The sequence below is a fragment of the Ambystoma mexicanum genome, chromosome 5p, assembly GCF_040938575.1.
Source record: "Ambystoma mexicanum isolate Mex_15411 chromosome 5p, UKY_AmexF1_1, whole genome shotgun sequence".
Classification (NCBI taxonomy): Eukaryota; Metazoa; Chordata; class Amphibia; order Caudata; family Ambystomatidae; genus Ambystoma; species Ambystoma mexicanum.
The window spans coordinates 782,138,147-782,155,093 of NC_090930.1; positions in this window are offsets into that span (position 1 = coordinate 782,138,147).

Below are 16,947 nucleotides of genomic sequence, written 5' to 3' on the forward strand. Positions count from 1 at the left end.
CTCCCACCCCCCCGCTCATGCCCCGTGTCTCCCTTCTCCTCCCCCACCCCACCCATGCCCCGTGTCTCCCTTCTTTCCACCCCTCACCCCCCGCTCATGCCCTGTGTCTTCCTTCTCCCCCCACCCCCGCTCATGCCCCGTGTCTCCCTTCTTCCCCCCCGACCCCCGCTCATGCCCCGTGTCTCCCTTCTTCCCCCCCACCCCTGCTCATGCGCCGTGTCACCCTTCTTCCTCCCCCACCCCCCGCTCATGCCCAGTGTCTGCCCTGTTCCCCCCGCCCCCGCTCATGCCCCGTGTTTCCCTCCTGTACCCCCCCACCCCATGCTCATGCCCCATGTCTCCCTCCTGTACCCCCCACCCCCCGCTCATGCCCAGTGTCTCCCTTCTTCCCCCCCAACCCCCGCTCATGCTCCGTGTCTCCCTTCTTCCCCCCACCTCCGCTCATGCCCCGTGTCTTCCTTCTTTCCCCCGCCCACCCCCCGCTCATGCCCTGTGTCTCCCATCTTCCCCCACCACCCCCTGCTCATGCCCCGTGTCTCCCTTCTTATCCCCCCACCCCCTGCTCATGCCCCGTGTCTCCCTTCTTTCCACCCCCACCCCCTGCTCATGCCCCGTGTCTTCCTTCTTCCCCCCACCCCCCGCTCATGCCCCGTGTCTCCCTTCTTCCCCCCACCCCCCGCCGTTGCCCCGTGTCTCCCTTCTTCCCCCACCACCCCCCACTCATGCCCCCTGTCTCCCTTCTTCCCCCCCACCCCCGCTCATGCCCTGTGTCTCCCTTCTTCCTCCCCCACCCCCCGCTCATGCCCCGTGTCTGCTCTGTTCCCCCCACCCCCCGCTCATGCCCCGTGTCTCCCTCCTGTACCCCCCACCCCCCGCTCATGCTCAGTGTCTCCCTTCTTTCCCCCACCCCCGCTCATGCCCCGTGTCTACCTTCTTCCCCCCACACCCCGCTCATGCCCCCTGTCTCCCTTCTCCCCCACCCCCCGCTCATGCCCCATGTCTCCCTTCTTTCCACCCCCACCCCCCGCTCATGCCTTGTGTCTTCCTTCTCCCCCCCACCCCCATGGGGCCCCACCTTGCCCTACCCCCGCTCCTCATGCCCCGTGTCTCTCCTGTTCACCCCCACCCCCACTCATGCTCCGTGTCTTTCTCCCTCCTTTTCCCCCCGCTCATGGCCCGTGTCTCCCCTGTTCACGGCCACCCCTCGCTCATGCTCCGCGTCTTACCTTTTCCCCCACCCCCCCGCTCATGCCCTGTGTCTCCCTTCTTCCCCCCCACCCCCCGCTCATGCCCCGTGGCTGCCCTGTTGCTTAAGTTGCGCTGCTAAAAACCTATGAAATCCAGTAAAAAAAACTTTGTTAAAGGGACGTAGTAAAAAAACTTTGTTAAAGGGATGTTATGGTTAAGTTGCGCTATTAAAAACCTATGAAATTCAGTGAAAAAACGTTGTTAAAGGGACATTATGGTTAAGTTGCGCTACTAAAAACCTATGAAATTCAGTGAAAAAACTTTGTTAAAGGGACGTTCTGGTTAAGTTGCGCTACTAAAAACCTATGAAATCCAGTAAAAAAACTTTGTTAAAGGGACGTTATGGTTAAATTGCACTACTAAAAACCTATGAAATTCAGTAAAAAACTTTGTTAAAGGGATGTTATGGTTAAGTTGCGCTACTAAAAACCTATGAAATTCAGTGAAAAAACTTTGTTAAAGGGACGTTATGGTTCCAAGTAAAACCGAAAATCCCTTGAAATTCGCCAGTTATGGTAAGCTAAGCAACCATAACTCGTGCCACCACCGTGCACTGCTAAGCCTAACACCCAGGACATCAAAGATGACATCACAAATGTCATTGATGACATCACTGATGACATCACATATCTGACTCTCCCTTTTTTCCTTTCCTGACATATCTAGGCCACATGATTTTCCTCAGTAACAGTCAGGAACTAAACATTGTAAATGTACTATATTCGTAGACTTATCCTTCAAGTATGCTCTTACAATAATTCCCTTAGGGTCCAGTCATATCATATGAAACATATACATAGGGGAAGACAGAACCTTGAAAGACAGCAATCCTTTTTGTGCATTAAAATTATCAAAAGATTTATCAGCACTTTCTGATACTTTTGATGTTTTTTTATTACTGTACTTTCCCTGTATATGCTCATATTTTTATATGTTGTACTCACCCTATTTTCCTTAGGGTCCAGACACATCATGTGATATATATAGATAGGGTAAGTAACAGCTTTGAAACAGAGCAATCATTTCTCTGCATAAAGGTAATCAGTTAGGTTATGAACACTTTCTGCTACTATTGCTGTTTTTTTTTCTTACTTCAATTCCCTTGTATATATTCATATTTTTATGTGGTGTTGTCTCTTTTTGATTTGTCTATAATAATGCAATTATGTAGTAAGTGGGTTTTATTACATACTTATCACAAGTTTCACTGTATGCAAAACTCTAATATGAAAACAGTTATCCTTTCACTATTCAAATGGCAAGCTTATGAATATTGCACCTCCATCATGTATGCTGCACACACCTATGTTTCTACATGAGTACCTTAGTATACTGGATTGAAGTTAATAATAGAATGCTATTTATATCAATGCATAGCTTAATGCACTGATTAGCACTTGATATTTATTCCAATAATCTTTGACACTTTTTTTATTAACATTACACTAAGAATCCCTTGTACAGACTTTTCTTGAAAGGTAAATGCACATGTGATGTCATCAGTGATGTCATCAATGACATTTGTGATATCATCTTTGATGTCCTGGATGTTAGGCTTAGCAGTGCACGGTGGTGGCGCGAGTTATGGTTGCTTAGCTTACCATAACTGGCGAATTTCAAGGGTTTTTCGGTTTTACTTGGAACCATAACGTCCCTTTAACAAAGTTTTTTCACTGAATTTCATAGGTTTTTAGTAGCGTATATATATATATATATAGCAGATTTGAACAGTGTTTTTAAGAATGTAAGAATTTGGATTCCAAGATAGCCGCTGGACCGTGAGGGTGTGTGTCCCTATCCCTCCGTCCAGGTGACCAAATAAGGTATACGCAGAAGTGAAACCTGGCAATGTTATAAAGTGGCTTGGAGAAGATTAGCCACCTGACAGTCCCGGAAGATCGAGGTACCTAAGTTTACTCTTGGGAAAGCAGTTTACAGCTTAACCGGGATGCAGCATGAATACCGGCCCAGACAGAGGGACAGTTCTGGACAGGAAAGGAAGCAGAGGTGAGGACAGGCCAGCAGAGGTCTGCAACTGCGGGTGGTGAAAAGGAAAAGTAATACTTAAGCTCGCTGGGGACAGCAGCGAGAGGAGATAGCTGCGGTAGAGGCGTGGATGTCACTCAGGGAAACTGCAGCAGTGAAGAGACTAATGGTGGTGAGAAGACCTGGACTGCAGGAGGAGCTGCGCAACGGGAGCCGGGGAAGCTGAAGCACACTGGCGAAGGAGAGAAAGTAGCCTACGGCGACCCAACAAAGGCAGAGTGTCGGAGGACGGTGAGGATTACCCCTCCCCCAGCAACACATCGCACTGGGGAGAGCCCAATCAGGAGGCAGAAGACAAGACGGACCGTGGTCTGCTGGGGAGAAAATATAGCACGGAAAACAGAGTGAGCAGCCTGCTCACAAGGAACGAAGGAGATGAGCAACACATGTGGAGCACTCTTCCCCCAATCCGACAGCAGGCAGAGTATCCCGGGAGGAAATTGGGATGAAGACCGCTCACGGCCAGAAGGAGGCTGACCCCTTAACACGAAGGCACTCAGTGAGAGGGCTGCAGATAAAGCACAGACAGTGGGGGAAAGAAAGGAAAGACACCATAGAAAGGAGAGGGAAAGAGACGTCAAAGGAAAGATGAAGATGATTAAAAATAAAGAGCCTGCCACAAGGGGGAGAAAACAATAAAGCAATACCCAAGGAGGTGCACCCCACCCCTAAGCCTGGAGGCAGAGAGTGACTGGGGCAAGAAAGGAGGAGAGAGGAGCTTGAAGGGCAACACCCAGAGGCAGGCTTGAAACAGGGGAATCTGCGGAGAGAAGAGGGGAAATCAAGCACACAGGTGCCTTAGGAAGCACAGTGAATGGCATATTAGGGAGAGGGAGGCCAGGGAGCCTGCCCCCCCAGAATCCAAAGAACAAGTGAGAAACTCACTGAATAAGCGGCCAAGAAAAGAAAGGAAGAGACTGAAGCCAGAAGACCTAGATCCGCCCCAGAGTCCCTCAAGAGGGGCGAGGTGAATGCTAGAGAGTAGATCTGGTTGGATGGAGTTGAGAGGAAGGCGGTCCCCTGCGCAACCGGCAAGAGTTAGTGCATGGGTATGATAGTACTTGCGTCCTGGCACATGGTTTGTCAGGGAACCGAAACTCCAATGTTCCCAGTGGATTGTTTGCTGGCTGGTGTGACAAACCTTGCTTGGTGATGGTGATGGCGCTGGCGTTGGGTTGTTAACCCAGGTTGCGGCCTTTGGCTTGCTTCAGTAGTTTGTTATTCAAATCAAGGCGAAAGGGACTCTTGACCAATTTGCATCAGTAAGGGTTTATTGTGTAAAATGACAAAATGATCACAGGTCTAGCCATTAATGCTGGTTGAGGTGAAACAAAAGCCAATGCGTGTTTCCACTGTAGTCTTTTTCAAGGCAGAGACGGTGGTTGATCCTGGATAGGCGGGGAGTGCCTAAGGAGCCTCCCCAAGATACAGGGTGGTGAGCTGGTTAGCCAGTCTGAAAATACAGGAATGCAATGAATGCTAAAGAGGTAGGTGGAAGAAGAACTGAAAAGAAGAGGATTATGGGTAGTGGATAAAGGACATACAAAAGTGGAGCAATTGGTTAAACACAAGTAGGTGACATTTGAAGAGCGCCCCCCCCCTTCTTGAACACATATTGGTGATGGAACACGTGCAAGTTGACGAGAGAGTCCCCAGATGCCAGGGACTAAGCCTAGGAACACCCCAGTGAGAGCGAAAGGATCAACGAGATTGCAAGGGGGGCAATTAGAATGGCGCTGGAGACAGCAACAGCAGGTAGACACACACATATCAGAACCAGCAAAAGAAACTGGGGTAAAGGAGAATACCGAAACAACAACCAAGATGGCACTAAATAAAGAGGAGCTGCAGGACTGTTTGAAGGGAATGGAAAGCAGGATGATGGAGTCCTTCCAGGACCAATTCAGGAAAATGAAGGAAGAACTCCAGTCATCGCTTCAAGAGGTGAGAAGAGAAATCAACGAAATGGGCAATAGAGTGGATGTGCTTGAGGATGGCCTATTTGAAATGGCTGAAGAGGCGAAACCAGGGGCGTAGGAGACACATAAAATCTGGGGGGGACAGGGAACATCTTGGGGACTTTGCTTTATTTATTTATGTATTGTGTTTCAGTCAAAGAGCTCGACTTTTCACAAAATTATAATTAAAATAGCAGTACATATTAAATTACAAATATCACTGTATAAAACAAGAGAAAAGAAGAAAAGAAAAGAGAAGAACATTAAAGGATGCAGCAGCAAAGAACATGTCTTTGTATGTTGCATTTCTGGCTTCATCATCTGACTATGAGCTCATGTAAGCGAGAGAAAATAATTACTTCCAGTGGGCCAGAGCTAGGACGCCAGCTCGTTAAGAGGCAGATCACCTGTAAGTGGACTCCTGCCAAATAAAGGAGTTGCAGCCTTTTCTACCAACTGCAAGTTGCTACTTTTTTGTGTTGGTCAAGGAGACGTGTGTGTCTCTTGGAATGGAAGGATGGGGGTTTCAAAGAAAGAGGAAATCTTGTTTGTATCTCTGAGTAAGCCCTGTTATGGGAGTAGAGGGACCAGGTGTGTGATGTTGCTGCTTTGACTCTCCTCCGGGGGGGGCTTAAAGCAAACAAGGAGGATGAGCGATCGCAAGCCCACCCCCTTATAAGCACTCCCGAGGTCCGCATCTGGATGTGTCGGACCCGGGGGATGCCTAGTAGGTGGGGTGTATGTGGACCCAGGGGGTGGCCAGAGGGGCAGCCCGCTATGTGGGCTGCCCCTCTAGCGCCCCTGCGAGGGCCGGTCCAGCCTCTCATGATGAGTCTGGTCCCTCTTATTCCATCTTATGCTGGCTTCGGAGCCTAGCCTTTCTTTGCCTTTGTTATTCTGAAAGCAGAACTGGACCTTTATCGTTTAACATTTGCTGCAAAGCCTGATCTATTTGATTCTCTCATATGTTACTAGGACGGCAGAGCATGGGTCCTCTGCCCTGCTACATTATTCAAAGAGCTCCTCTAGCCTTTCTTTGCCTCTCCCTTGTCTCACTGCTTGCTTGCTTAATGCATACCTCCTAGCTTGAACACTCAACATATTCTCCCTAGCACAGCAATGGTAGCTGCAGTCTGTCTTAACTTCTATTTGTTGTGTATCTTGAATTGCCCTCTTATTTCCGCTTTTCTGTCTGCAGGGGAAAGGCATTTGCCAGTCACTGCCATGATGGTTCTACCTGACAATAAGAGAGCAACAGCTAGCCAATATTAGAACATGGGCATATTATGCCAGAGGCTGGCAACTGCCTTCCTACTGCCTACACAAGAAACAACTCTTGCCTTTGTTTCTAACAGTAATTCAGTGGATGAAGAAATGTGAGAACACACATATTGCTTATAAATGAGGGGGATGATGTCACACTTGGTTAAGGCATTTTGATCACACCAAGAGCTAATTTCCAGCTGCAATTAAGCAATTAGCTTTAAATAACGTTAGTATCACCTGGAAAGCACAGAGGTTGCTCAACAGGGTTCCTGGAGCACGAGGGCATGGATGATTGGAGGGCATTCTTGTCCTGGTTTGGAGCCTGGCCCCTACAGCCATGATGGGTCGAGGGGCCTATTACTTTTGATTTTACGTACCCTTTGAGGGTGGGCAGACATTGCCTCCTGCTTTAGCCCACTAACAGCTCTGCTTTGCAACTTTATTACACATACCTGTCAGTTGGCATGTAACTCAATGCTACTAATGTTATCAGAGAAGTCTGGAATCCTTTGCCACATCAGCTAGGGTACAGGCTTGCCACCTGAGACTTACCCATGTCTGAGTCGGCATCTGTCACCCTGTGGGGAAGACACGCAGAAAGAGCAGGGCACAGTGCCCTTGTGGGTTTTTCACACTTCTTCCTCTGGGTGGGCACAATAACTACGCAGAGAAAGCGGCACATGCTGGGCAACATTCTCCCACTTTGACAATTTCACCCAAAGAGCGAAAGTGGCCATTGGAAATACCTCTGTCGACTTATTATTGCGCAATCCACACTGATGGGTTTAAGCACCTGCTTAACGCGAGATGGCAATTAAGGGCATTTGCCAACGCACTCAAGAAGCACAGGGCACCCTCTTACCAGCGACATGCCATGCTCACTCATTCTGATCACGAATTGTCATTTATCTGGGGTCAGGTTAAATATATGTATTTATTTATTACATGTGTAGCATCACGCAAAACCCCCAAGCATCAAGGCGCAAATTAAACTGCATGGAGTGGACCACTTCCATTGGCGCACGTTTTTACTTTTCCGCCACAAAATGGAAGATTTTAGCATAAAAGGCAGGTGAAATCACATTGCTTTTCCACTTTGGAAGAGTGTAAATACCTTGTGCAATTAGCAATTGCTGGCAGAATTGACAATGGCTTCCTCTGGACTCTGCCCGCTTTTACCAGGTTTCATTTCCAAGCAGATCCCAGAGGAATCCCTTTCCTTATTTCCAGCATGAGAATCCATGCTGGCAGTAAGGCTGCATTTGTCTGGTAGAGCGGGAAATACAGGGGGTCCTGGTATGTCCACTCCGCTCCCGAACTCCACCCAGAAAATGCACAATTTCCGCACATTTCACTCTGGTCACCCACCGAAACATGCAGCCAACAACACATGGCCTACCTTCCCGCGTTCCCACAGGTGTCCCGACAAAAACAGTACCTCACATGTGTGGGTGCACCTACCTGGGTGCAAAGGGAAAAGGCTAAACCACCGGGAAGGTAGGACTTGTGGAGTTGGCGGCGTGTTTCGGTGGGTGGCAAGAGGGAAATGTCTGAAAATTTTATTTTTTTCACTATATTTCAGATTTTGCCGGGGATTGTGGGTAATACATTCTGGGACGATTCGCGCAAGTCAGACCTCTGTGGATTCCCACGAGTGTCCTCTTTTTGGAAATGCATGGGGTTCCCTGTTTTCCTTGGTTGCTTTGACACCTTAGGCCCAAATCTGTATGTTGTCCACATGAGCAAAATCTGCTCTGCCGAAAGGCTTGGGGTTACCAGTGGGTTAGCCTTTTCCCTTTGCGCACAGGTAGGTGCACCCACACATGTGAGGTACCATTTTCGTCGGGACACCTGTGGGAACGCAGGATGGTAGGACGTGTGGAGTTGGCAGGGTGTTTCGGTGGGTGACAAGAGGGAAATGTCTGAAAATTGTATTTTTTTCACTATATTTCGGATTTTGCCGGGGATTGTGGGTAATACATTCTGGGACGATTCGCGCAAGTCAGACCTCTGTGGATTCCTAAGGGTGTCCTCTTTTTGTAAATGCATGGGGTTCCCTGTTTTCCTTGGTGGCTTCGACACCTTAGGCCCAAATCTGTATGTTGTCCACATGAGCAAAATCTGCTCTGCCGAAAGGCATGGGGTTACCAATGGGTTAGCCTTTTCCCTTTGCGTACAGGTAGGTGCACCCACACATGTGAGGTACCATTTTCATCGGGACACCTGTGGGAACGCAGGATGGTAGGACGTGTGGAATTGGCAGGGTGTTTCGGTGGGTGACAAGAGGGAAATGTCTGAAAATTGTATTTTTTTCACTAAATTTCAGACTTTGCCGGGGATTGTGGGTAATACATTCTGGGGCGATTCGCACAAGTCAGACCTCTGTGGATTCTGACGGGTGTCCTCTTTTTGGAAATGCATGGGGTTATCTGTTTTCCTTGGTGGCTCTGAAAAGAAGACACCCGTGGGCAGCCCCCTTTCCACTAAAAACATCCATGGGTGTTTAGTGTGCTCCCCGCACCCACTCAAAACAAGTTATCATTTTTTTTATTTTTGTTTTTGTTTTGCCTCTTTCCTAGGGGCAGATTGTGCTAGCAATCTGCCCCCAGGGAGGGCTACATGAGATGCCCCCCATCCATTTGGGGTGGGAGGGAGAGGGCCACCCCCTTTCCACTAAAAACATCTATGGTGGTTCAGTGGCCCCCCACACCCACCCAAAACAAGTTATAATTTACATGTGTGTGGTCATCTGCCCCTGGGGGGGGGCAAAATGTACTGCTCCAGGCTTGGGGGGTGGCTCTGCCAATATTTGCAGTGGACCCCCCCACCCCAAATGGATGGGGGCTTTTCATGTACCCCTTCCTAGAGGCAGAAATCTTCCCCCAGGGAGGCTACATAAGGTGCCCCCATCCACTTAGGGTAGGGGAGAGGGCCACCCCCCCCCTTTCAAACATAAAAATCCTGGTGTTCTAGTGGGCCCCCCACCCCCACCCAAAACAAGTTATAATATATATATATATATTTGTTTTGCCCTTCCCTAGGGGCAGATGGGCACATGTGTGTGACCATCTGGCCCCAGGTGGGTGGCAAAACGTACTGCCCCAGGCTCGGGGGCGGGGTGGCTCTGCCAATATTTCCAGTGGCCTCTCCCCTCACCCCAAATGGATGGGGGCATCTCATGTACCCCTTCCTAGGGGCAGAAATCTACCCCAGGGAGGGCTACATAAGGTGCCCCCATCCATGTAGGGTGGGGGGAGAGGGCCACCCCCTTGCAAAAATCCCTGGTGACTAGTGGTCCCACCCACACCCACCCCACCCAAAACTACGTTTTTAAAAAGCATATTTTTTGTTTTGTTTGCCCCCTACCCTCTGGGCAGATGATCACCCATCTGCCCCCAGGGTATTGCCCCCATGCTCTGGGGTACAGGGGGGAGAGGGCAGCTTACATAGTAAGCAGCCCCTCCCCCCACTTCAAAAACAGATCCCTGCACGACACACCAAACACATATTCTGGGGGGGATAAATGATATTACATCCCCCCACTCAAAATTGTGGGGGGATTTGTACCCTCTATCCCCCCCATGTCCTACGCCCATGGGTCAAACAGAACAGAATTCTGCTGGAACAGGTAGCCAGAGCAACACATAATTTAGAAGTTCAGTCAGAGGACCTGGAGAATAGGTCTCGCAGGTCTAACATAAGGGTCAAGCGACTGATCGAGTCAGTCATGGACAACGACCTAAAAGACGCAATGCAACACTGTTTCAGCAGCCTATTGAACGGAACACAACCTGAAGATATACTGATAGATAGATTGCACAGAATTGACCCTAAGAGGAAAGACCCTGGGGCAAGACCTCGAGATGTTTTAATAGCCCTGACCTCATACACCATGAAGGAGGAAATACTTAGAGCGGCAAGAACACAACACGACTTGACAATTACCGGAACCCGAATCCAGCTAGATCAGGACCTGGCACTATCAACATTACACAAGAGAAGACTGATGCAGCTGGTTACGAAGTCTTTAATTACAAAACACATAGCCTACAAATGGACATTCCCGTTTGGACTGCTCTTGACATGGGAAAGCAAACAGCAACAGATTACAACGCGTGAGGAAGGATTATCGCTGTTGCAGAAGGAAGAGGACGTGAACCAAGATGAGCAGGGACCAAAGCAAAACACCTCAAACAAAGATGCCAGACCATGGGAATGGTCAATGGACAAAAGAACGAGGCATGGAAGGGAAACAAAACTGACAGGTCCCTGTACGAAATAAGGAATGTGTGGGTTATTGATGTAAGAGGTAAAGCCAGGGGTACAACCCAATGAAATATAGACGAGAGGATGGCTCAATTAAAACAACAATGCTAGGAAAAATATGAGCCTGGACGGAGGAGGGAAAGCGAGACACATTGGAATCCACATCAGGGTATGGAAATATCCAGGCGGAGGGAATTACCGGAATTGTAAAAGGCTCTACGTCCTGAGGGGACACAATGGGGGGGTTCGGGTGAACCCTGGCAACTATGGGATAAAGGGAAATGGGCAAATCAGGGAAAGGGAGGGGATGGGGTGGAGGAGGAAAGGAAGTTGGGGTTGGGGGAGGGAGTTAGTATAGGGTTGATGTATGGTTTAGAGTTTTTGCGGTGGAAGCAGCGTTAAGGACTCCGACGTGGGTGGAAAGGGAAAGAGGCAGAGGCCTTAAGTTATCGGTATACGGTCCCAAAGATACCACAGATGGCTGAGGCGACGATTATAACCTTGAACATGCAGGGCTTAAATTCACCAGCTAAACGCCTTTTAATATCTGGGAGACATGTGAAATTTCAAGGATCAATAGTGTTCCTACAGGGGACACATCGCCTCCCTCAAGATGAATGAAGGATGTTGCATAAGGCATTCCCCAAGCAATTTTATACATCAAGGGGGGGAACAAAAAGAAGGGGGTGCTATCTTGCTCAGCGCCAGTGTGGGGTTTGAAAAACACCACCTATACAAAGATACCAAAGGTAGATATCTGGTGCTCAAGGGGACAATAAAGGACCAACTTTATAGACTGATTGAAATGTATGCTCCCAACGAGAAACAGGATGTTTACCTACGGAAAATTCTGCTGAAATTGGGAGAGTGGTGCGAGGGACAGGTGGTGATTGGTGGAGATTTTAACTGTGTGCTGCACCCTACAGATAAAACGCTCCTGGCCTTCGCAGCGGATGGGAAAAACAGGCAGGCACTGGGGAAATTCTTTAGGGATCTAGGGGTAATTGAAAAATAGAGATTCTTTCATGCGCAAGACAGGGAATATACACACTACTCTGCGGTTCACAAGAACTACTCAAGGATTGACATGGTCTTAGTCTCAGCAACATTGATCCTGTAAGTGACAAAAGTAGAAATTGGGGTTAAAAACTTTTCTGATCACGCCCCGGTGATAATACAAATTGAACTGGGCATAGACAAAGAGAATAGACAGAAACACTGGAGACTGAAGGAGATTATTCTGCGGGATATACCTCTTAGAGAACACATGGAAAACTATAAATAACAATTTCAAAGACAAAAGACAATGCTTAGAGCCCTATGGAAAGTTAGATCCCTAGTTGGAAGTGCATGTGGCTGATCTCGTGGCACAGAAACTTTAAAAAAGTAAATCATATTATACTCAGTGCGGGAAAGCTAACCGATTCTTAACTGCTAAACTAAAGAAACAAAGATTCCGTATCTACATAGTCCAACTTAGAAATGAACAAGAGAGACTACAAGGGAGACTACTGGTCGGACATGGCGGGCAGAAAGGCACCTACGAGCACAGCATGTGGGATGCACCGAAACCGTTATAAACGGTGCCGGTGCATCCAACCTCCCCATTCCCAGTCAGCCCTATGGGGCCGAATGGGAATGCTGAGCTTTTTTTTCCGGTGCCCGCAAATGGCCAATTACTGGGTCGGGCAAGGCCATAATGACCCGGTAATTGTCCATTTGCGGGCTCCAGAAAAAAAGGTTTTACCGGCAAGGCTACTGCCAAACTTGTAATGAGGCCCAATGTGGAGGGAAAGGGGATCTATACCACATGTGGTGGACATGCCCCAAAGCGGTAATGTATTGGAAAGAGATCCTAGGGCACATAAAGGAGATCACAGGGTGCAATTGCCTGAATCACGAAAGGTGGTACTGTTGGGGGTGGAAGTGGAAGGGATCTATGTGGCAACCAGGTACAATGCCACTATCATCACACACCTGTTGATGGCAGCGCAAATAACCATGGCGCAAGGGTGGAAAACGGTGGAGGTCCGTATAATAGCATGGTGGTGGGTTAGGATCTGGGGAGTGATGGCTATGGAGAAAGTATGCACCTTGAAAGAGGGACGGTATCAGAATTTTTGACAGTATGGAGATCTTTCCATGAATATGTAAAAGACATGGAAAATCGTTTCCACAAACCGATAACACTTAAAATGTTCATGTTGAGCAAAGGAAAAGGTCTGAAACAGACTGCACTGCACCTGCATAGATGGAATATGAGACCCTAAAAGCAGAGGGAGAAACCTAAGCCATGAAAGTGGGGGTAGGGACTGGAAAGGGGTGGGGGTAAGAGGGGAAGTTGAAAAGGTAATTTGGAAAGTTTATTTTTGTGATATGGAAATTCTCATGAACACTATAAAGGCGGGATATGATACCAGTTGGGTGTAGAGTAGAATGGCATAAAGCAAGTTTACAAACAATACTACTGTTGATGTAATAGAACTGTGTTCATGATTGAATAAATAAAATTTGTAAACAAAAAAAAAGAATTGTAAGAATTTCCTTCACGTAGGACGATGCCCAATTGCATGACTGTCCTACACGTACGATATAGTGGTTCTGGATCAAACAGCGATTGGCCTTTAATGCAGCCTTATTGCCCTAGAGGATTTCTCAGCAGCCCATGGTTTGATGATTAATTTAAGCAAAACCACAGTGATAACCTTCAAGGCAAACAGAAAAGCCATTAAAAAGTATAATTGGGTGATGCAAAATTAATCTATACAAGAAGTATTAAATTACGTTTACGTAGGCATTCCAATAACTTGTACTGTAGATAGGGTGACACTCTCAAAAACATTTAATACTATGGCCAAATTCCAAGCTATTAGATCCTTCATACAAAGAGATTGGGGATATTCTATTGATGGATTACTGGTGGTGTATAAAACCTGTATTGTACCTAGTATTATATATGGTCTTGAAATCTTTGTATCTAAAGAAGTAACCTGGTTAAGTGTACTGGAAGGTAAACTTTGGGTCTTCCAAATTCAGTACCTATTGAAGTGATCTGAAATGAGCTGGGGCTTACTACTCCTGCCTTGTATAAAATAAAGGATTGCTGCTTGTAGCTTTTATCTGAGAATTCTGGGTAACAGTAATAACTGCAATTCTATTTACTCACTTTTTATAAACCAAATGGATGTTAGTATATCTTTACCAGCTTTAAGAGTGTGGACTGAGGAGATGCAGATGATATGATATGATAGATTATTTATAACGCGCTTAATATTCAGAGGTTTCTAAGCGCAGACCCGGGGTTCGAACCTGTGGAGCTCTATGTCGTCTTGCTTCCAAGACAAGTGCGTTACCCCTGGGCTATACTCTCGATATTTTTCAAGGATATCGGTTGTACATTGGACACAGAGGACTCTCTCCCAGCCAGGTCTTTCCCACTGAGCCAACATTCAACACGGTTAAATATCAGAACGGTCCTTCAGGAAACAAAAAAGAGGGGGAAGCAGTACATATTAAGATAAAATGAATTGGAAGGGTTCCCTTCTGGTAAACTTTTAAAGACACAATCCTTAATAGGATAGGCGGTCCAAGTAATAAAAAAGGTATAATGGCTGACCATTAAGGAGTGTACCTCATGGACCTTCGTGAACACAGCAAACCACAGGTAACCACTTGCCTTACCACTTTCTGCACCATGCTCCATGCTGCAGGTAAGGTTTTGAAGCTAACAGACTGGTGAGCAAACTCCTCCTCCAGGCTACAGCAACTGTAGAGAGACTCTCCAAAGGCACAAACTGGTCCACAGGCAACCACTTGCCTTATCACTTTCTGTGCCACGCTCTGCACTGCAGGTAAGGTTTTGACGCTAACATTGCTATCCAAACTCCTTCTCCAAGCCACTGAAATGGTAGAAAGACTCTCCAAAGGCACAAACTGGTCCACAGGTAACCACTTGCCTCACCACGTTCCGCTATATACATTAGATTTGTTCATAGACCCAGTGACATTATACTTGGGAGTGTGGGAAATGGTTAAGGCACACAATTCATCATATATACGAAGTGCATTAGAGTCATAAACTGGTGGTGCTTCAGTCTGTAATGAGGCCAATGGTTATTTAAGTGATGGCTTATCCTTGACCACTTCATTGTATTTCTTCCACTGATCCCCCATTTTTTCACCAATCTCTGTATGAGCAAACACCGGGCACTTGACCGTCCGGTTGCCCTCCCAACTGTGTAAAGGCAAATTCGAATGTGCGGAAGCAATCGGTAAAGCCGTATTATTCTAAGCATTTATAATAATATAACCCCCTACTGTGGATCAAATCCTTCTTAACAAACAGAACAGAGACCACAGGGATGAAACCTTTCAAATCCAACCCGAAAGAATCCACTTGCGGAATACCACAAGGATCATCCTTCTCCCCATTATTATTCAACATCTACGTATCTCTACTAATCAAAATCATCAAAAGCCACGGCCTCACCTGCTACAACTACGCTGACGATGCACAAATAGTCTACAAAATACAAGACACTCAAGAAGAAAACACAACATTAGAGAACTGCCTCCATGCTATATACAACTGAATGAACTTGAACTACCTCAAACTCAACCCAGGCAAAACAGAAATAATGATCATCACAAAAACAAGACAACCACTACATCCCTTGACCAAGGGAACTCGCTACAACCCAAGCCCCATTGTTGACTGTAAAACACCTGTCAAATCAATGTGCATCATACACATAGCAATCCACAACCAAGGCACAGAGTTCCTGAGAGACAAACTAAGCCTACATCACCCAACAAGGACACTCAGATCAAGCAATGACATCCGATTGGAACCTAAACCCTACAACGAAAGAAAACTTTGAGGATCTTCTTTCTCTCACCTCGCACCAAAAACTTGGAACGACTTACCAAAGGACATACATAACACAAGAAATCACCTACTATTCAGAAAACTCCTCAAATCCTGGCTCTTCACTGCATAACTAGAGGAACACCCACAGGGGCATATACATATTCGAAACAATGATGAGTGAAGAAACTGATCCCGGATCCCACTAAACAATCAACTACAAACAGAATCTAAGGAAGACACTCTACGAAATACCAAGCATACCAACTGAGAGAGAGATATGACAGGACGAAACTAAAGATTGAATACACAGCTAGACCAGGACGGAAGGACAAGGACGACCACCAATAGCACCCTGGCCTCAATTACACACTTGCACCACAGACCACCGACAAAAATAGATAGCAAGGGAGTAGGAGACTGCTAATCTACAGCACCAACACTAGAAGGGAGGACTAGACGCACCTCGTACCATTGCACTAAGCCCAAACACAACATAGCCGGGAACGCGCCACACCATCACTCACAACAATAGGATGGACAAGAAAGGAAAGTACTAATAAGCTTACCTACAGGAATGGCAGTTAAATTGAACAATTCCTGCAGTGACCTAGGATATATAACCGACTAACCCAAATTCAAACCTCTGCCTACCTAACTCACCCGAAATTCCACACAACCATCTTTCGCCCAGCAAACATGACGCACTTCACCATACCGCAACAACAACAAGCAAAGAACACATAAACCGCACCAACAGCACACAAGGTCTTGCTTCGGTCCAAAATTCAGACCAAAGCTCAGTGCACAGTGAAAACCAAACTGAAGCCGCCAACAGCACACCACTTCTCTCACTTTCCTACTCCTTCTTCACCCGACTAACCTAACCCGCCCGCCTCTTGTTTTACAGATCCGCCTGAGTGCCTGGGGACTAATACCATTGGTAATGGTGCGCTGTATAAATACCTTTAACATTTATAGACACTGATGCCCTATCATCTTTCTGTACTAAAACACAATCTCGGTTTAGCAAAGTACAATCCCTCCTACACAAGGAGATCATAGGGCATTGTGTTGTATGTTTATACTGGGTTGTTGATGTACTCATTGAGAGAGTCACACTACCTCCCATATAGGCACTAGTTATTTTCCAGGATCTGTGCTGGTCATCATTTTCTGTGTCTTCCTTGCATCGTATTGGAGATTCACGCTCTGTTGCTGATGTGATCATTGTTGGCTTCACAATAACCCCAGTGTTAGCGTTAGTGATTTTTTGTAGTCTGATCTGGTCGTCAT